This window comes from Pseudophryne corroboree, chromosome 1 (assembly GCF_028390025.1).
Source record: "Pseudophryne corroboree isolate aPseCor3 chromosome 1, aPseCor3.hap2, whole genome shotgun sequence".
Lineage (NCBI taxonomy): Eukaryota > Metazoa > Chordata > Amphibia > Anura > Myobatrachidae > Pseudophryne > Pseudophryne corroboree.
In genome coordinates this window covers 1,096,649,707-1,096,672,323 of record NC_086444.1, presented here as the reverse complement: position 1 = coordinate 1,096,672,323, position 22,617 = coordinate 1,096,649,707, and the positions used below count along the sequence as shown (strand labels likewise).

At 45.5% G+C, this 22,617-nt stretch overlaps 1 protein-coding gene across 1 annotated transcript in view; it reads left to right on the top strand.

Annotated features, from left to right (window-relative positions):
* The window catches only part of LOC135050554 (uncharacterized), a 1,514,661-nt gene that overhangs the window by 1,176,608 nt on the left and 315,436 nt on the right, over nucleotides 1-22,617 (top strand). The window lies entirely within an intron of this gene.

Genomic DNA, 22,617 nt, shown 5'->3' with positions numbered 1-22,617 from the left:
AGAGGACACCACCACTGTGACTGGACAGATGCAGCACAAAACACAGACACTGAGGACGGAGACACATCCTCTCGCTACACTCTCCAATGCCGGAGTGAAAATGACGGTGACTCGCGGCTCCTTATATGGAATCCAAACCCCATGAGAATCCAACAGCGGGATGATGACATTTTGCCTCATTCTAGTTTCCGAGTCAGGTGGGAAAACCCGAGTCGTGCTCGGTCCGGGCTCAGGTGGGGAAGTTCAGGGAGGTGAGGTTCTCAGGGAACCAAACCCGCTCATCTCTACTTTTAATAGGCACTTCTGGGTTCATCATGATTGCCATGGCAATGGACACGTTTTATCTGATATATAGCTAATTTCTGGACTTATATGGATCTTTTGAGACTTATCACTTTTAAGAATCTTCCTTTTCATTCGAATATTGTTTGATTTTGTGTTGTGTTATGTGTATGTATAGAACTCTTGGCTGTTCTTTGCTTTAAATGTCAGGCTTTTTACATTCACGTTATGTCTTGATAAAAGTCAGTACATGACCGAAACGCATTGACACAATTAGGAGTGTGAACAGCCTATTTTTGTGTCTATACACACTCGGTGAAGATCTGGTAGATACTTTAGAAGTAGAGAAACTTTATCTTTCTGGAATAGAACCCTTAATATGCATGATACAAAATAACAGAGTGTGAGTCAGGGTACGTTTGCTATTCTAGCAGCTCCAGCCAGCCTTTCAACATCACTGATGGTGTAATTAATTATCTGTTTAAGACACATTTTTTCCCTGTTTTTTTCTCCCCATATGATACTACCAGTAGAAAAAAAGCCTGGAGGAGATCATAAATCTACATAGGGGAACTAATTACCAAGGTTGCAGCTTGTCTGTGGGGCCTGGCGAGAGCCTGGGTAAGCTGCGGAGGAGAGAATATGCCCTCTCTAATGGTGTGTGGCATCGCATTTTCATTGTTTTCAGAGCAGGTGTGGCAATGGGATGCGGTCAAGATCCCGGCGGACGGAATTCCGGCGGTCGAAATACCGACACCGGGATCCCGACCGGCACAATCTTGACATATTCTCCCTCTGTGGATGTCCACGACACCTATAGAGGGAAAATAAATTATTGTTCCGAGCGTCGCAAGCGTGGCGAGCGCAGCAAGCCCGCAAGGGGCTGCAATGCGCTCGCCCCCCCTGTCGGGATTGTGCCAGTTGGGATCCCGGTGTCGGTATTCCAACCACCGGGATCCCGTCCGGCGTTATTTCATACTGATCCCGTGGCAATGCCTCCAGGATTTGGCTATGTCTCCCTGGATTCTTGGGCCCGCCTAATGTCTCATTGGCCTGGACCATCAGAACCGGCCCTAATCAATTTGCAGCTCTAGGCAAGATTTTGGCTGATGCCCTTTAGCACCGATGCTAGTTCCACCTCTGACCCTGCACCTCTTTCCCATCACCATCACCCATCAGTCATAGCAGTCCTAATTTTTGTGCTCCTACCCCCTATATTTTAAATAGGAACAGTGCGCATATTCGGCACGTAGACCAGAAAGGGGCGTGTTCTTTTGGGAAGGCACATGGTCACACAATAGTAACCCCAATTCAAATTACAACACAGAAGTGCAACTTTATTTACATTATATCTTGAAATACTGTCCGTTATTCATGGTACATCACACAGTAGTACCACTTTAACTTATATACATTACTAATCACAGTAGTGCTCCTTATTCACATTACATCACACTGAATTGATCCTTATTCACATTACACAACACCATAATGCTCTTTATTCACATTAGACCACACAGTGGTGCCTTTTCTATATATTATTCCACTCAGTAGAGCACCTTATACACATAATTCCACACATTAGTAATACCTTTATACACATAATACCACACAGTAAAGCCCCTTATACATATGACACACATTACTAATGTCCTTAGAAACATAATGCCCCTTACACATATGTCGCACATTAGCACAGCAGTCACGCAGTCGCTAACACTGTGACCTCTGCCGCTGCTGGATACAGATGTGTCCTCATACATCTTGCCTCAATATGCCATGCAGCTCCCGTCTAGCTCTGATAACGTTGGGCTCCTTTTGTTGCAGAAAATGCATCTTATTTTTATTGTTATGTGACTAGGACGCACAAGCAGCTTCTGCTGATTAAAATCATAATTAGCATCCCTATATTCTGTGTGCGACTGTGGCTGTATCTGCGCATGACCTGCTACATTACAGTGATTTCCAGGAATGCCATATCATTTTAATCAGCAGAATCTGCTTGTGCCCCTAGGCATTCCAAATGCCCTAGGCATTTGCCTAGTTTGCCTGTGCCTAGGGCGGCTCTGTGGACCATACTGTATATGACAAGGAATAATTTGGTACAAGAGATGGGGATAGTGCCGGCAGAGACCACTTCCCAAGTATACTCCACTGTTAATATGGATCTAGTCAGGATCCTGCTCTATCAGTTGTCAAAATCTTTGGTTGATTTGCAAAATTACTAATTTTATTAATATTAAATGTGTACTTTATCTTTAGGTGCTGGAATAAGCTTAGAATAAGCTTAAAATGCTGCCACTGACTTGATGTATACTGTATAATCTGATCTGAATTATTATTTATGTATGGTAGTAAGTGTATGATAACTCCAATGCACTTTCTGATTGGATGATAAGGATGATATGCCAACTAATCTATGAAAAACATAATGGTTGATGACACATGGTATCCCCTCTTCCCCACTGTAAGCAACCAAACTGAATAACTAATACCTATGTTATAAAAAAAAAAAAGACAACCGACAACAGGAACATCATTTAAATAGCTTTAATAAAAAGACCCCTAACTTATTTTATTCCAGGGAAAAGATCTCTCTCTTACAACTACACAGATATTTATTATTTATGTATTAACAGTTTCTTATATAGCGCAGCATATTTTGTTGCGCTTGTCAACACTATTCACAGATTAAAATAACTTTCATTCCATAGTAACCACATATGAGAATGGGGCTATTATGACATCTTCCCTTTATTTTAATCATTCATTAGCATATTTACATTTCATAACTTGCCGTTTGCTAATAAGTCCCATTTCTAATTTGCATGTCTAAATTATTTCTGTGTTCCTCATCACACCGAATGGGCAGCAGAAGCCTGTCCCGAGTAATTAATGCCATCTGAAATCCATGAGCTGGATTTAAGTTTTATATTTTCCATTGCTGCGGAATTCACATTTTAATGATTCCATTAAGTGTGTACGAAAATACAATGTAGCAAAAAAGAACATGCCTTTCTTCTCTGATTATGTCTAATGTGGCTCAAGTTACTCCTGATTTGCAATTTACTGGAAGACGACAAGAGCCGGACAAGTTAAGAGGGTCAGTGTCGTGACATTGAGATATTGCATTACATTATAGTGTTCTATGATTATTTATTCCTTATTATTGATATGTATTTCAGACCTGTGTAAGATATTTTATTACTAAATCAAGGAAAAAAATTGCACTGCGTTCCTTTGTTCTGTTCCTCCTACAAGGGCAAAACAAAAAGTGCGATGCAGCAAATGGCCCGGTCCCTACTCACATGTGCTAATTAAAGTAATGATACTGTGTAAATGACAAGCCTAGAAAAGTAGGAACAAGTAAACAAAGGAAGGATGAATAATGACGCTGGTGTAGAGGACATGCATTAATGCAGAAAAAGTAAATGTCAACAGTAAAAGACATGAGGGTTTTAAATAAAGTCTATAGCAATTTTCGGGGATTTGTCATTAAGTTATTTCAGAAAATTTTGTGTCGATTCTTGACTTTAGTGAGTGTCTGGATTGTACTGTACCTACATGCCTAACCTTCAGACTGGAAGTCATGCTGCAAGCAAAAAAAAAAAAAAAAGAACAATATGAAAGAAAAGCCCCATGTCAAAATATGGCCAGGGACGCACTGGGGGTTGAAATAGGCCCTGGCCCTGGCATTTGCGCACATGCTGGGGGTGCATGGGCACTAAAGACAGGGGTGTGCCGCGAGTCAGGGTGGTGTGGAGTCGCGGCAACATGAACACGGGGCCGTGCCACAATTCAGAGGGGCGTGTACTCGCGGCACGCCTCCATTTCTATTGGAGACTGGAGGGGAGGTGGGGGAGCGGCAAGACCAAAGAGCCGTAGGTTGCGCTGCGCGCGGCCTTCCAGGCTGTCTGTATGACAGGACCGGCCCACCAGCCGATCGGCACTTCTGGCATTCGCCAGAAGTGCCAGATGGGCAGTCCAGCCCTGGCTATGGTATGCAAACTGTGCATTGTACCTCTTGCTTGTTTACCTTAAACATAATGTTAACTAGCTGTTTGTTGGGGCTGTCCTGTGGACAAATATGATCTCAAGGAAATCTCATGTGTTCATTGTGTACCAATAAGAAGACACTGCTCCAAACAGTAGATTTCGTACAGTCTGATGGAACATTTCACAGGAGCACAGTGAACATATTCCTACCAGTACCTGAGATGTTCACATTCTTAGTGATGAAAATATGATACTGTACCTGCTAAGGGATGACACTCCTCACTATACAAAATGCCATTGGCCCTCTGCATGCATCAAAGACATTGACTCTTTACTGCTGAGTTTCTCAATCCTGTGCTGAGCCCAGTTTTCGTCATTTCAGCTCTGCATATTCCAACATCACTGTAAAGTAAAGTAAATGCAAACATGATTTTTAGAAAGAAATATGTAGTGCTTCTTGTGTCTCCATTAATCCCTGTCATTACCAAGATTACGCAGATCCCAAAGATGTATCTTAATATTACCTCTACAATATACTATATGTAATAACAGCCATTTACACGATACACCCTGCTTGGTAAGTACAGTATCTACTGTATATCATCCAGCAGTTTGCCAACACCTGTGGAATCAGGGCTACAGGTCCCCAAATCCCTCTATTTATAATTGTGCACTTTCAACGACTCAAACTATCACTCAATTCACTAATCTCATAATAACTTTAACAATAATAGTTTTAGGGTAGCTAGGTGATAAAAAATGTATTCAAACACTATAGATCCAGGACATATCTGAATAGAGTAATAAAGAAAACACTGTTTATAACAAGAGTATAATGCTTAATTCCAAAAATTATAATAATCAAAAGTTTACATTAAAATTGACACTACTGTACATGTATAGCAATTCAAAATAAAAGGAAAAATGTACAGGAAATATAACATATCTGGTTGCATCCTATTTTAGACGGGGAACAGACAGAAATCTGTGCAGTTTCTCAATGTGCAATTTATCCCTAAAAATTGACTCAAAGCACACAGTTGCCATATCTTGAAAATCCTATGCCACACCTTTATATTGATATCATACCCAACTGCATAGCCAGATTAAGGGGGGTTGCAGGGCATACTGTACCCCGGGCCTCCCTTTGTTAGGGGGCCCCCCCAGCCAGAGCACTCCGACATTGGTAGCTTTCCCTTATGCAGTAGCAGAACCAGACAGCCAGAATGCGAGCAGGATAGTGTGCATTGCAGGCAGAGTATCAGGTTTCATGAGCTACCCATGAAGCTTTCCAAACAGAGGAGAGATAAGAGGGTGGAGAGAGCTGTAAATGACACATGGATCCCAGCTTCTTCTCTTTCCCGACCTTGGGGTATATTTACAAAGATTCGTGTTTTGGCCGTTTTGAAGGGTGTTTGAACTCGAATGGTATCGGGTGCATTTTACTGCAACTTTTTGAATCCTGATACAGTTATTCACTAAGCTGCCGAGTTTTGCACAATCGTTTTTTCCGATGTCGATGTGATTCGTAATATCAGGCAGTGTTTTACGGGAGTGATGAGTAAAACACTGCCTGACAAAACACAAGGAATCCCGGCCGGATCTGTGAGATCCGTGCAGGGCTTCATTGTGTACCTTAAAAAGTTGTATCTGTGCCGTGTATCTGTGCCGTGTAATTTTTTCAACCCCTGTAATTTTTCCCCCAAAATGTTTTCAACCAGGATCGGCTCAAAGAGCCCGAGGCTGGTTGTGCTTAGGAGGGGGGACCCCACGCAATTTTTTTCTCAGTTTTTACACTAAACAGACCCTTTCCCATAGATAACCATGCACAGATCTCACTGATCCGAGCATGGTTATCCAAACTCGACTGGAAAAAGCAGGTCTATATTTTTGCTGCTTTTTTTAACGATTCGAAAAAAAACAGACCCGCACTTGAGCACTCAGAAACTAACACCCAAATACGAATGAATAGTGAATGCCCGTATTGTATGAAATATCAGCCGCGTTTGACCGATGGTCTATTCATTCGTATTTCGGAACTTTGCAAATCAAACCATTACAAATAGTCCAAACACTGCCGAGATTGGTGCTTAGTGAATTCCCGGATTAGGACTTAGAAAAAAAAAAACACAAAACGGACAAACTCGAATTCTTTGTAAATACTGGCCCTTGTGTCTGAGTCCTGTGTAATCTGTTATCTAATGAGGGTCTAGATCGAGAGAGAGACACACACACATATAAAGTCCTCCTAAGTCCTGTACCACTATGTAAGTAGTACAGAGGCTGCTGCTGCTGCTATTCTTGCATGTGACCAGATAAATTATAGATTTTCTCTAATGTCCTAGAGGATGCTGGGACTCCGTAAGGACCATGGGGTATAGACGGGCTCAGCAGGAGACATTTGCATTTAAGAAAGACTTTGACTCTGGGCGTGCACTGGCTCCTTCCTCTATGCCCCTCCTCCAGACCTCAGTTTGAGACTGTGCCCAGAGGAGGATGGGTGCACTGCAGGGAGCTCTCCTGAGTCTCCTGCAAAGAAAGTATCTTTGTTAGGTTTTTTATTTTCAGGGAGCACTGCTGGCAACAGACTCCCTGCATCGAGGGACTGAGGAGAGAGGAGCAGACCTACTTAAATGATAGGCTCTGCTCCTTAGGCTACTGGACACCATTAGCTCCAGAGGGATTGGAACACAGGTTCGTCCTGGGCGTTCATCCCGGAGCCGCGCCGCCACCGTCCTCCTCACAGAGCCGGAAAAAAAGAAGAAAGAAGGCTTCAAAGGCAGCAGAAGACTTCGTGAGCTTCACTGAGGTAACGCACAGCACTGCAGCTGTGCGCCATTGCTCCCATACACCTCACATACTCCGGTCACTGTAAGGGTGCAGGGCGCAGGGGGGGCGCCCTGGGCAGAAATATAAACGTCTCCTATGGCAAAATGAACTATATACATGTACAGGTGGGCACTGTACATGTATATTAAAGAGCACCGGACTGGATGGATATGTGGAATGTCTTGAATGCTAATGTAAATTTATTACATAAGAGATTAGACAAAGCTGAGGCTAGGGAACAGTCAGGTAGTCAGACCGTGCCTGTCCCAGTGGCACCGGGACCTTCCGGGTCTCAAAAGCGCACATTGTCCCAGATCACTGACACAGATACCGACACAGATTCAGATTTCAGTGTCGACTATGAGGATGCAAAGTTACAGCCAAAAGTGGCTAAGGGTATACGTTACATGATTATTGCTATTAAAGAGCTTTTGCATATCACGGAGGAACCCCCTGTCCCTGACACGAGGGTACACATGTATAAAGAGAAAAAACCTGAGGTCACCTTTCCGTCCACATATGAGCTAAGCGAATTGTGCGAAAAGGCTTGGGAATCTCCAGACAGGAGATTACAAGTTTCCAAGAGGATTCTTATTGCGTATCCCTTCCCACAAAAGGACAGGATACGATGGGAATCTTCGCCTAAAGTAGACAAGGCGTTGACACGCTTATCAAAGAAGGTAGCACTGCCATCCCAGGATACGGCTACCCTCAAGGATCCTGCTGATCGTAAGCAGGAAGTTACCATGAAGTACATTTACACACATTCTGGTACTATTATTAGACCGGCTATGGCATCGGCCTGGGTTTGTAGTGCTGTCGCAGCATGGACAGATTCCTTATCTACGGAGATTGAGACCCTAGATAAGGATACCATTTTAATGACCCTAGGGCATATCAAGGATGCTGCGTTATATATGAGGGATGCTCAAAGAGACATTTGTTTACTAAGCTCCAGAATAAATGCTATGTCTATTTCTGCTAGGCAACTCTTGTGGACCCGGCAGTGGACAGGGGATGCCGACTCAAAGCGGTATATGGAGTCGTTGCCTTACAAGGGGGAGGAGTTGTTTGGTGAAGGCCTCTCGGACCTTGTCTCTACTGCTACAGCAGGTAAATCGAATTTTTTGCCTTATGTTCCCCCGCTACCTAAGAAGGCGCCGCATTACCAAATGCAGTCCTTTCGTTCCAATAAAAGCAAAAAGGTACGGGGTTCGTCCTTTCTTGCCAGAGGTAAAGGCAGGGTTAAAAAGCTGCACACAGCTAGTTCCCAGGAGCAGAAGTCCTCCCCTGCATCTGCAAAATCCACTGCATGACGCTGGGGCTTCCCTGGGGTAGTCAGCTCAAGTGGGGGCACGTCTTCGATTTTTCAGTCACATCTTGGTCCACTCACAGGTGGATCCCTGGGTAATAGAGATTGTTTCCCGGGGATACAAGCTGGAATTCGAAGAGGTGCATCCTCGCCGGTTTTTCAAATCGGCCCTACCAGCTTCTCCTTCAGAGAGGGAGTTAGTGTTAAATGCAATTCAAAAATTGTGTCTTCAGCAGGTGATAATCAAGGTTCCCCTTCTGCAACAAGGGAAGGGGTATTACTCAACCCTGTTTGTGGTCCCGAAACCGTACGGTTCGGTCAGACCCATTTTTAATTTAAAATCCCTGAACCTGTACTTAAAAAGGTTCAAGTTCAAGATGGAATCGCTCAGAGCGGTCATCGCCAGCCTGGAGGGGGGGGATTGGATTGGTTCCCTGGACATAAAGGATGCATACCTTCATGTTCTGATATTCCCTCCTCATCAGGCGTTCCTGAGATTTGCGGTACAGGACTGTCATTACCAATTTCAGACGTTGCCGTTTGGGCTTTCCACGGCCCCGAGGATTTTTACCAAGGTAATGGCGGAGATGATGGTGCTCCTGCGCAAGCAGGGTGTCACAATTATCCCATACTTGGACGATCTCCTCATAAAGGCGAGATCTCGAGAGAAGTTACTGGACAGCGTTTCACTGTCTGTGAGGACGTTACAGCAACACGGCTGGATTCTCAATATTCCGAAGTCACAGCTGGTTCCTACAACGCGTCTGACCTTTTTGGGCCTGATTCTGGACACAGACCAGAAAAAGGTTTTTCTTCCGATGGAAAAGGCTCAGGAGCTCATGGCTCTGATCAAGAACCTATTAAAGCCAAAGACGGTTTCAGTGCATCACTGCACACGTGTCCTGGGGAAGATGGTGGCGTCTTATGAGGCCATCCCCTTCGGCAGGTTCCATGCAAGGACTTTTCAATGGGACCTACTGGACAAGTGGTCCGGGTCTCATCTACAAATGCTTCAAAGGATCGTTCTGTCTCCCAGAGCCAGGGTATCTCTCCTGTGGTGGCTGCACAGTGCTCACCTCCTAGAGGGCCGCAGGTTCGGCATTCAGGACTGGATCCTGGTGACCACGGACGCAAGCCTCCGAGGTTGGGGAGCAGTCACACTGGGAAGAAATTTTCAAGGTCTCTGGTCAAGTCTAGAGACTTGTCTTCACATCAACGTCCTGGAATTGAGGGCCATATACAACGCCCTACGTCAAGCGGAGGCATTGCTTCGCGACAAGCCAGTCCTGATTCAGTCGGACAATGTCACAGCAGTAGCTCATGTAAACCGCCAAGGCGGCACAAGGAGCAGGGTGGCAATGGCAGAAGCCACCAGAATTCTTCACTGGGCGGAAGGTCATGTAAGCGCACTGTCAGCAGTGTTCATTCCGGGAGTGGACAACTGGGAAGCGGACTTCCTCAGCAGACACGACCTGCATCCGGGAGAGTGGGGACTTCATCAGGAAGTCTTCGCACAGATCGTGGGTCAGTGGGGACTGCCCCAAATAGACATGATGGCGTCCCGTCTCAACAAAAAGTTAAAGCGGTATTGCGCCAGATCAAGAGACCCTCAGGCGGTAGCGGTAGACGCCCTGGTGACACCTTGGGTGTTCAGGATGGTCTATGTGTTTCCTCCTCTTCCTCTCATACCCAAGGTGTTGAGAATAATAAGACAAAGAGGAGTGAGAGCAATCCTCGTGGCTCCGGATTGGCCACGAAGGACTTGGTATCCAGATCTGCAGGAGTTGCTCACAGAAGATCCGTGGCCTCTTCCTCTACGGCAGGACCTGCTGCAACAGGGGCCCTGTCTGTTCCAAGACTTACCGCGGCTGCGTTTGACAGCATGGCGGTTGAACGCCGGATCCTAGCGGCAAAAGGTATTCCGGATGAGGTAATTCCTACCCTGATCAAGGCTAGGAAGGACGTGACATCGAAACATTATCACCGCATATGGAGAAAATATGTTTCTTGGTGTGAGGCCAGGAATTCTCCTACGGAGGAGTTCCATTTGGGCCGTCTCCTTCACTTCCTTCAGACTGGAGTGAATTTGGGCCTAAAATTAGGGTCCATAAGGGTTCAAATTTCGGCCTTATCCATTTTCTTTCAAAAAGAATTGGCTTCTCTTCCTGAAGTACAGACTTTTGTGAAGGGAGTACTGCATATTCAGCCCCCGTTTGTGCCTTGGGACCTTAATGTGGTGTTAAGTTTCCTTAAGTCACATTGGTTTGAACCTCTCAACACGATGGAGTTGAAGTACCTCACTTGGAAGGTGGTCATGTTGTTAGCCTTAGCTTCAGCAAGGCGAGTTTCAGAACTAGCGGCTTTGTTACATAAAAGCCCCATCTGGTTTTTCATGTGGATAGGGCGGAATTGAGGACTCGTCCTCAGTTCCTTCCTAAGGTGGTCTCATCTTTTCATATGAACCAACCTATTGTTGTGCCTGTGGCTACGCGTGACTTGGAGGATTCCGAGTCCTTGGATGTGGTCAGGGCTTTGAAGATTTATGTGGCCAGAACAGCTAGGGTCAGGAAGGCAGAAGCACTGTTTGTCCTGTATGCAGCCAACAAGGTTGGCGCTCCGGCTTCTAAGCAGACTATTGCTCGCTGGATCTGTAACACGATTCAGAAGGGCGCATTCTACGGCAGGATTGCCGTTACCAAAATCGGTTAAGGCCCATTCCCCTAGGAAGGTGGGCTCTTCTTGGGCGGCTGCCCGAGGGGTCTCGGCTTTACAGTTGTGCCGAGCAGCGACTTGGTCGGGTTCAAACACCTTTGCAAAGTTCTATAAGTTTGATACCCTGGCTGAGGAGGACCTCCTGTTTGCTCAATCAGTGCTGTAGAGTCATCCGCACTCTCCCGCCCGTTTGGGTGCTTTGGTATAATCCCCATGGTTCTTACGGAGTCCCAGCATCCTCTAGGGCGTTAGAGAAAATAAGATTTTACACCTACCAGTAAATCTATTTCTCGTAGTCCGTAGAGGATGCTGGGCGCCCGTCCCAAGTGCGGACTTCTCCTGCAAGACTTATATATAGTTATTGCTTTAATAAGGGACTATGTTGTTTGTTCATACTGTTAACTGGGTAGTTTATCACAAGTTATACGGTGTGATTGGTGTGGCTGGTATGAATCTTGCCCTTGGATTAACAAGAATCCTTTCCTTCTCCTCTGGGCACAGTTTCTCTAACTGAGGTCTGGAGGAGGGACATAGAGGGAGGAGCCAGTGCACACCCAGAGTCAAAGTCTTTCTTAAAGTGCCCATGTCTCCTGCGGAGCCCGTCTATACCCCATGGTCCTTACGGAGTCCCAGCATCCTCTACGGACTACGAGAAATAGATTTACCGGTGGGTGTAAAATCTTATTTTTTTTTCTATGTGTATTCTAAGGTTGTTTAAGTTGTCTTTGCTCCACTACAAGAAAATTTTATAAAGTAGTTGTCATTCAAATAGGTGTAAAGGGTAACCAGGCATTTTTAAACTATTGGTTTAAATCTAATATATACCACTGGGTTAAATTTAATATACACAATTCATACATGCTAACATGACCCAGTCTTGGAGGGATAACATGCTGTCTTAAATTATGACTGCAATCACCTGTGTTGAAACACCTTTTTTTTTAATCAATTAAATAGTTCTACACAGGTGACCCATCATATATTAAGAGGGAAGTCCAGATAGAGAGCATTTTGTCCCTCCTGTAATGGGTCATGTAGAGGAGTATGCACAATCTAATATACTGTAACCTTCCCTGCCTTCCACTGGGGGCCCCCCTGTTTTAAGTGCCCCAGGCACCCCCAAGGCTTAATCCGGCCCTGCCCAACTGCCCTGTGACTGGCTAGTTTCTAAGTCTCTCTGTATTATGACAGATAGGTTGACCCAGTCATTTTTTTTTACTTTGCTTTAAAAAAATCTAATGTAATACCAAGAAGTTTTTCTTAGTTAATTAGCCTTATCAAATTTGCATTTTGTGAACCAAAAAATATTATAAATTCTCTTGTACAGAGGCACTTGGAAAATGGTATGGTCAGTCTATTAATCCTAAATTAATCTCTAGAATAGTTGTTCCCAAACTTTTTTAAATCACGGCGCCCTAGAGCATCAGAATTTGTGTCATGGCAGCCCTAGGCCAAACGTTTCTCATGGAGAAATTTAGAAGGAAATATTAAATTAAGTAATTGTGTTTATATGTCATCCTTATGTTCAACTGTGTGGTGAGGGACAAGATTTGCTTCTGTTTGCCCACATACCTTATGATTACCAGCCACCAACATTGGTTTTGCTTATTACATTGACTATAAATAATTTGGATTGTTCCTGGACCACCAATCAAAGGCACCCCTGCAAGTGTCCCGGGACACCCCAGGGTACCTAGGCACACAGTTTGAGAACCACTGCTCTATAATGATACCTACTGTATAATTACAGTATAGATATTTGTGATTACCTAGCTATCCAATTTCTTTATTCCTGCTAGTGCTATGAGCTAGTAATCTGAGCGCTGAAACTGGCTGTATATTTCTTTGATTTTAGAGATTTAGAGTTACATTAGAAATAGTATTTTTAGTATTTTTTTTTATTTTTATTTTTTATCCAGAACAGATTTAATTTCTGGTGCTTTTAATGTTCTTTGTTTTTAACACATACATTTTGCAGACTTCTGTCTGTTGGTGTTCAGCTGTGTCTGCAAATATAGAGATACATAGAGATACATGAATGCAGGAAGAGGATACATGCAGTCATCGGTACTAAGGACACGTACAGTAAATTTTAATTTCCCTATACCTGGTGGAAGTCTGCATATTTAATTATTCCTCTATAATATTTTAGCAACCCATACAGACATACAGAATATTTCCATTATTTCACGTGTTAATGGATTACATTCAAAAACTCTGTCGTCTCACTGCTTATTGGGCACCCGATGGTAATTAACATATCTCTTTCTTTTTTCTCATGGACAGAATTAGATGATTTACAGAAACATATCTAGTGACATTTCTTCCGCTATGCCAATACTGTATCTCTATACCCCTCTCCCCCCTCTCCTTTACAAAATACGAAACACCAATATTCTATGGGTAGGTTTTACATAAAAAAAATCTGCACTTTAAAATGGAAGTGCTATTTTTTGTTAATCATTTTTACCAACCATATATGAAAAACATAAGTTTTTCATAGCACAAAATAATATTGCCTGGTGATCACCAGACAATTGCTACTAGGGAACCCCACTTTTCCAAATGTGAGTGCCCCTGAACTTTTGGATACCAGGTTGGAGAGATCTACCCCATCATTGGACTCCATGATGTTTCTGTAGTTTAGAGGATATTGTCTGGTGATCACACTGAGAGTACTCCCCTCAGTTAAATGAGGGCACCACATCTTATAGATGCCAATATGGGGAAATATATGAAATTAAAGTGCGATACAGTCAAAGATGTTATGATTCCAGCACTCTGGTCTGGGGAGATCTTATAGCAAGGACCTGAGCACTGGAACGTAATGCTGGGAAAGGGAACGGGAATAGTCCCTGGCGCCCTAACTCCGTTGTCTCGCCCGTGCTGTCAGAAATCTCTTGCGAGACTATGGTTGCTTGAGCCCATGGCAGCCGCGTTTGAAGGGCGGATTACGTCTGCCCAACTCCGATGCCCCCTCAGGTCTTAATGGGAGACAAAGAGAAATCCGAGACAGGTTGATAACAAAGGGCCCTCTAACTAAACAACAAAGCCAGGGGCTACAGACTAACCTAAAACTAGAATATGTGCGGAAAACCGCCAGGGAAAAGGACAACCAAAATACCCACTTGTCCACTCTCCTACCCAGCACCGCCGAGTTCCGGAGAGGACTTGTGGAAGCGGAAACCTCCGCAAATGCTCCGAAACAGAATACAAAATGAAGCGGGCTAGGCCGCAGCACGCGGCAGAGCCGCAACTCAAGAAAACCACACGAGATCCTCTGGCGACTATTGCGGGCAATTGAGGACCAGAAGACTCCTTGGGATGAGATGACAACTCCAAGATTCAGGAACTCTGAGGACAGGAATGACCGGACACTGCAGGACTGGAACAGACGTTCAGCAAACCTAGCATGAAGCTATTACCGGCGTCTGTGTGAAGCACTGAGAAGGTATTTAGCAGGGAGTCCTCCAATCAGATGTTAAGAGCCTGATTAGCATAAATGCCGTGCAGCTGCCTTGCTGCACGACCAGAAGACAAGTGTATGTGGTTAACTTGATTGACCCTGCAACGGGGAGCGCGGTCTGCCCGTGGCGTCCCCGTTGCTAGGGTCCAGGTGGCTCAGCGCGCCCGGCGTCCCAGCGTTGCTAGGGAGCCGGTGGCTCAGCGCGCACGGCGTCCCAGCATTGCTAGGGACCCGGCGGCTAGCACGCTCGGTGTCCCTAGTTGCTATGCGCCGGGCCGCGAGGACATCGCGGACCACGGCGCCTAACAGTACCCCCCCTTGAGGAGGGGTCAACGAACCCCTAAAGCCAGGTTTCTGAGGAAATTCCAGAAAAAATGCTCTCTTGAGTTTAGGGGCATGAAGATCCTTATCCAGGACCCAAGACCTTTCCTCCGGACCATAGCCTTTCCAGTGAACCAAAATATAAAGCCGACCCCGGGACATTCTAGAATCAAGAACTTTCTCTACCAAGAACTCCTGTTGTCCCTGGACATCCACTGGAGATCTACCCTGAGAGATCCTCCGAGGAAATCTACTGGAAGAAACTAATTGTTTCAACAGGGAACAGTGAAAAGTATTTCCAATTCTGAGAGATCTTGGTAAACGTAGCCGAAAGGCAACTGGGTTGACCTTCTTAATAATAAGAAACGGTCCAATAAATTTGGGTCCCAGTCTAGCTGAGGATTGTCGAAGCTTGATGTTGCGAGTAGACAACCACACCTTATCTCCCACCTTAAAAGTGCAAGGACGTCGGAGCCTGTCAGAAAATTTCTTCTCTCGGAAGGCCGCTTTTCTGAGAGCAAGGTGCACTTTTCTCCAAATTGCTCTGAGATGGGAGGTTAAGGTCAGCGAGGAGACTGGAGAATGATGAAAAAAAGAATTGGCTTTGGGGTGAAAACCAAAAACTGAAAAGAATGGAGACTCTTTGGTGGAGGAATGACAAGAGTTATTATAAGCAAATTCAGCCAAAGGGAGAAACTCGGACCAATCATTCTGGAGTTTGGCTGAATACAAACGTAAATATTGTTTTAATGACTGGTTGACTCGTTCGGTTTGCCCGTTAGACTGTGGGTGATAACCAGATGTTAAAGACAGTTTCATCTTCAAAGAGGCACAAAAACGTTTCCAGAATTGTGCGATGAATTGTGGACCCCGATCAGAAACAATATCAGTGGGCAAACCATGAAGCCTGAACACATGGCGGAGGAACAAAACTGCCAACCCATGAGCAGAAGGCAATCGGGGGAGAGCAATAAAATGAGCCATTTTACTAAAACGGTCCACTACCACCCAAATGACTCGGAATCCGGCTGAAAGGGGAAGGTCAACCACGAAATCCATGGAGATATGAGTCCATGGCCTGAGAGGAACAGTTAAAGGCATGAGTTGCCCGATAGGCAACGAACGAGGAACCTTATGCTGTGCACAAACCTGACAGGAATGGACGAATTCCTTAACGTCTTTAGAAAGACTAGGCCACCACACTGAGCGAGAGACTAACTCCAAGGTCTTAGTGATACCCGGATGCCCTGAGACTTTGTTGTCATGAAACTCAGATAAAACAGTGGCTCTCAAAAATTCAGGGACATAAAGACGACCAGCCGGAGTAAGTCTAGGAGCTTGGTGTTGAGGCTGGTTTAACTGGGTAAATAAATCCTGTGTGAGGCCTGCCCGGATGACCGAAGATTGGAACTATGGGGGTAACAACAGGATTGCTATTGTGAACCGGAAGAAAGCTACGTGACAGGGCATCAGCTTTCGTATTCTTGGAACCAGGCCTGAAAGTGATGATAAACCTGAAACAAGTAAAAAATAATGCCCAACGTGCCTGCCGAGCATTAAGCCGTTTAGCTGATTCAATATATTGCAGGTTCTTATGGTCAGTTAAAACCAAAATAGTATGTCTAGCTCCCTCCAGCCAATGCCTCCATTCCTCGAAAGCCCATTTTACTGCCAGTAACTCCCGATTACCAACGTCAGAGTTGGATTCAGCGGAGGAGAATTTCCTGGACATAAAGGCACAAGGATGTAGCTCCAGAGACTCCGGATCTTCTTGAGAAAGGACAGCCCCCACTCCAACCTCTGAGGCATCAACCTCCACAATAAAGGGCAATTCCGGATTAGGATGTCTGAGGACAGGAGCCGAGACAAAGGCTTGTTTCAATGCCTGGAAAGACAACTCAGCTTCATGCGACCAATTGGAAGGATCCGCTCCTTATTTAGTCAGAGCTACTATGGGAGCAACCAGGTCAGAAAAAGAATGAATGAACCGCCTATAATAATTCGCAAACCCTAAAAAGCGCTGAATTGCTTTTAAATTAGTGGGTTGCACCCAATTAAGGATGGCCTGGAGCTTCTTCGGTTCCATGGAAAATCCCTGGGGAGAAATTATGTACCCTAAAAAAGATACTTCTGTGATGTGAAAATCACACTTCTCCAGCTTGGCATATAAATGATTCTCACGTAACTTTTGAAGAACCAGACGCACCTGGGTAACATGTTGTTCCATCGATTCAGAATAAATCAAGATGTCGTCTAAATAAACGACCACGAATTTCCCTAGGAAGTCACGGAGAACATCGTTAATGAGGTCTTGAAAAACTGCCGGAGCATTTGACAGGCCGAACGGCATCACCAGGTACTCATAGTGACCCGACTGAGTGCTGAAAGCCGTCTTCCACTCATCCCCAGATTTAATTCGGATGAGGTTGTAAGCTCCCCTAAGGTCAATTTTAGAAAAAATCATGGCGGAACGTAACTGATCAAAAAGCACAGAAATTAACGGCAAAGGATAGGTGTTTTTAACGGAGATCTTATTCAGAGCCCTAAAATCAATGCATGGTCTAAGCGAGCCATCTTTTTTTCTCCACAAAGAAAAAACCAGCACTTAAAGGAGATTTCGATGGTCTAATAAATCCCTTCTTTAGGCTTTCCTGAATATAATTATTCATGGCCGTGGTTTCTGGCCCGGACAAGGCGTATAATCTCCCCTTAGGCAAAGTGGCACCTGGAACTAGCTCAATTGCACAATCATAAGGCCGATGGGGAGGCAGAATGTCCGCATTGCCTTTGGAGAAGACATCGGCAAACTCCTGGTATTCCACAGGAATGAGCTCTGGGACGACTGCTGCAACTCTGACTGGATACGAAATACATTCTTTAACACAAAAAGTACCCCATTGGGAAATCTCCCCGGACCGCCAATCAAGGGTGGGATTATCAAAGGCAAGCCAAGGGTGACCTAAAACAACAGGAACTGCCGGGCAATGTGTAAGGTAGAATTCAATATCTTCAGAATGTAAGGCTCCTACTGTAAGTATCACTGGAGGTATACGGTGAGTAATTACCCCATTGGAAAGTGGACCCCCATCTAAGCCGTGCATGGTGAACGGTAAATGTGGAATGCCTAAGGCCTTAGCTCAAGTTAAATCCATAAAGTTTCCTGCAGCTCCACTGTCGACAAAAGCCGACACCAAAGAACTGAGGCTGCCAAAGGAAACTTTAACAGGGACTAATAGAGAGTTGTTTGAGGAGATAAGCTGCAGACCTAAGTGAACCCCCTCACCATTCACCTGGTCAGAGCGTTTCCCGACTTGTTCGGGCAGTTACGAGCAAAATGTCCCTTATCCCCACAGTACAAACAAAGACCGGATTTTTGTCTTCTGGTTCTTTCCTCAGGAGACAGCCGGGAGAGACCTATCTGCATGGGCTCCTCGACATCCTCTGGGAAGGTATAAACACAAGGACTAGACCTTACAGTTGTTCCTCTTTCAGCCCTCCGCTCTCGGAGACGACGATCAATCTTTATAGCAAGCTCCATGAGTTTATCGAGAGTCTCAGGAGCGGGGTACTGGAGGAGACTGTCTTTAATAAATTCAGATAAACCGAGGCGAAACTGACTGCGCAGGGCCGGGTCATTCCAGCCACAGTCGTTCGACCAACGGCGAAACTCGGTACAATAAACCTCCGCTGGATTTCTACCTTGTTTGAGAGCGCGCAGATGACTCTCAGCGGACGCCTCTCTATCTGGGTCATCATACAAGAGCCCTAATTACTTAAAAAAGGCGTCTACAGATAACAACGCAGGATCCTCGGCTTTTAAACCAAATGCCCAGGTCTGAGGATCCCCCTGGAGTAAAGAAATAATAATCCCAACCCGCTGAGATTCGGTACCAGAGGATGTAGGTCTTAAACGAAAATAAAGCTTACAGGCTTCTTTAAAATTAAAAAAAATCTTTTCTGTCACCGGAAAAACGGTCGGGCAAATGCATCTTTGGTTCAGGGACTACCTTCGGGGAGGCTCGCAAAAGATCTTCCTGCGATCTCACCCAAAGAGAAAGATCCTGAACCATCTGAGTAAGTTCTTGAATCTGGTTGACTAAGAGCTGACCGGGATTTGGCCCTAAACCTGTCGGATTCATGAGGCCGATAAACTCTCACAAAAACAGAATGATAAAAAATTAAACCCCGTTTAATTTTAAGTTTTGGTATGGCCGGTAATAATGTTATGATTCCAGCACTCTGGTCTGGGGAGATCTTATAGCAAGGACCTGAGCACTGGAACGTAATGCTGGGAAAGGGAACGGGAATAGCCCCTGGCGCCCTAACTCCGTTGTCTCGCCCGTGCTGTCAGAAATCTCTTGCGAGACTATGGTTGCTTGAGCCCATGGCAGCCGCGTTTGAAGGGCGGATTACGTCTGCCCAACTCCGATGCCCCCTCAGGTCTTAATGGGAGACAAAGAGAAATCCGAGACAGGGTGATAACAAAGGGCCCTCTAACTAAACAACAAAGCCAGGGGCTACAGACTAACCTAAAACTAGAATATGTGCGGAAAACCGCCAGGGAAAAGGACAACCAAAATACCCACTTGTCCACTCTCCTACCCAGCACCGCCGAGTTCCGGAGAGGACTTGTGGAAGCGGAAACCTCCGCAAATGCTCCGAAACAGAATACAAAATGAAGCGGCAGAGCCGCAACTCACGAAAACCACACGAGATCCTCTGGCGACTATTGCGGGCAATTGAGGACCAGAAGACTCCTTGGGATGAGATGACAACTCCAAGATTCAGGAACTCTGAGGACAGGAATGACCGGACACAGCAGGACTGGAACAGACGTTCAGCAAACCTAAGCAGCATGCAGGAAGCTATTACCGGCGTCTGTGTGAAGCACTGAGAAGGTATTTAGCAGGGAGTCCTCCAATCAGATGTTCAGAGCCTGATTAGCATAAATGCCGTGCAGCTGCCTTGCTGCACGACCAGAAGACAAGTGTATGTGGTTAACTTGATTGACCCTGCAACGGGGAGCGCGGTCTGCCCGTGGCGTCCCCGTTGCTAGGGTCCAGGCGGCTCAGCGCGCCCGGCGTCCCAGCGTTGCTAGGGAGCCGGCGGCTCAGCGCGCACGGCGTCCCAGCGTTGCTAGGGACCCGGCGGCTAGCACGCTCGGTGTCCCTAGTTGCTAGGCGTCGGGCCGCGAGGACATCGCGGACCACGGCGCCTAACAGTACCCCCCCCCTTTGAGGAGGGGTCAACGAACCCCTAAAGCCAGGTTTCTGAGAAAATTCCAGAAAAAATGCTCTCTTGAGTTTAGGGGCATGAAGATCCTTATCCAGGACCCAAGACCTTTCCTCCGGACCATAGCCTTTCCAGTGAACCAAAATATAAAGCCGACCCCGGGACATTCTAGAATCAAGAACTTTCTCTACCAAGAACTCCTGTTGTCCCTGGACATCCACTGGAGATCTACCCTGAGAGATCCTCCGAGGAAATCTACTGGAAGAAACATATTGTTTCAACAGGGAACAGTGAAAAGTATTTCCAATTCTGAGAGATCTTGGTAAACGTAGCCGAAAGGCAACTGGGTTGACCTTCTTAATAATAAGAAACGGTCCAATAAATTTGGGTCCCAGTCTAGCTGAGGATTGTCGAAGCTTGATGTTGCGAGTAGACAACCACACCTTATCTCCCACCTTAAAAGTGCAAGGACGTCGGAGCCTGTCAGAAAATTTCTTCTCTCGGAAGGCCGCTTTTCTGAGAGCAAGGTGCACTTTTCTCCAAATTGCTCTGAGATGGGAGGTTAAGGTCAGCGAGGAGACTGGAGAATGATGAAAAAAAGAATTGGCTTTGGGGTGAAAACCAAAAACTGAAAAGAATGGAGACTCTTTGGTGGAGGAATGACAAGAGTTATTATAAGCAAATTCAGCCAAAGGGAGAAACTCGGACCAATCATTCTGGAGTTTGGCTGAATACAAACGTAAATATTGTTTTAATGACTGGTTGACTCGTTCGGTTTGCCCGTTAGACTGTGGGTGATAACCAGATGTTAAAGACAGTTTCATCTTCAAAGAGGCACAAAAACGTTTCCAGAATTGTGCGATGAATTGTGGACCCCGATCAGAAACAATATCAGTGGGCAAACCATGAAGCCTGAACACATGGCGGAGGAACAAAACTGCCAACCCATGAGCAGAAGGCAATCGGGGGAGAGCAATAAAATGAGCCATTTTACTAAAACGGTCCACTACCACCCAAATGACTCGGAATCCGGCTGAAAGGGGAAGGTCAACCACGAAATCCATGGAGATATGAGTCCATGGCCTGAGAGGAACAGTTAAAGGCATGAGTTGCCCGATAGGCAACGAACGAGGAACCTTATGCTGTGCACAAACCTGACAGGAATGGACGAATTCCTTAACGTCTTTAGAAAGACTAGGCCACCACACTGAGCGAGAGGCTAACTCCAAGGTCTTAGTGATACCCGGATGCCCTGAGACTTTGTTGTCATGAAACTCAGATAAAACAGTGGCTCTCAAAAATTCAGGGACATAAAGACGACCAGCCGGAGTAAGTCTAGGAGCTTGGTGTTGAAGCTGGTTTAACTGGGTAAATAAATCCTGTGTGAGGCCTGCCCGGATGACCGAAGATGGAACTATGGGGGTAACAACAGGATTGCTATTGTGAACCGGAAGAAAGCTACGTGACAGGCCTGAAAGTGATGATAAACCTGAAACAAGTAAAAAATAATGCCCAACGTGCCTGCCGAGCATTAAGCCGTTTAGCTGATTCAATATATTGCAGGTTCTTATGGTCAGTTAAAACCAAAATAGTATGTCTAGCTCCCTCCAGCCAATGCCTCCATTCCTCGAAAGCCCATTTTACTGCCAGTAACTCCCGATTACCAACGTCATAGTTGGATTCAGCGGAGGAGAATTTCCTGGACATAAAGGCACAAGGATGTAGCTCCAGAGACTCCGGATCTTCTTGAGAAAGGACAGCCCCCACTCCAACCTCTGAGGCATCAACCTCCACAATAAAGGGCAATTCCGGATTAGGATGTCTGAGGACAGGAGCCGAGACAAAGTCTTGTTTTAAGGCCTGGAAAGACAACTCAGCTTCATGCGACCAATTGGAAGGATCCGCTCCTTATTTAGTCAGAGCTACTATGGGAGCAACCAGGTCAGAAAAAGAATGAATGAACCGCCTATAATAATTTGCAAACCCTAAAAAGCGCTGAATTGCTTTTAAATTAGTGGGTTGCACCCAATTAAGGATGGCCTGGAGCTTCTTCGGTTCCATGGAAAATCCCTGGGGAGAAATTATGTACCCTAAAAAAGATACTTCTGTGATGTGAAAATCACACTTCTCCAGCTTGGCATATAAATGATTCTCACGTAACTTTTGAAGAACCAGACGCACCTGGGTAACATGTTGTTCCATCGATTCAGAATAAATCAAGATGTCGTCTAAATAAACGACCACGAATTTCCCTAGGAAGTCACGGAGAACATCGTTAATGAGGTCTTGAAAAACTGCCGGAGCATTTGACAGGCCGAACTGCATCACCAGGTACTCATAGTGACCCGACTGAGTGCTGAAAGCCGTCTTCCACTCATCCCCAGATTTAATTCGGATGAGGTTGTAAGCTCCCCTAAGGTCAATTTTAGAAAAAATCATGGCGGAACGTAACTGATCAAAAAGCACA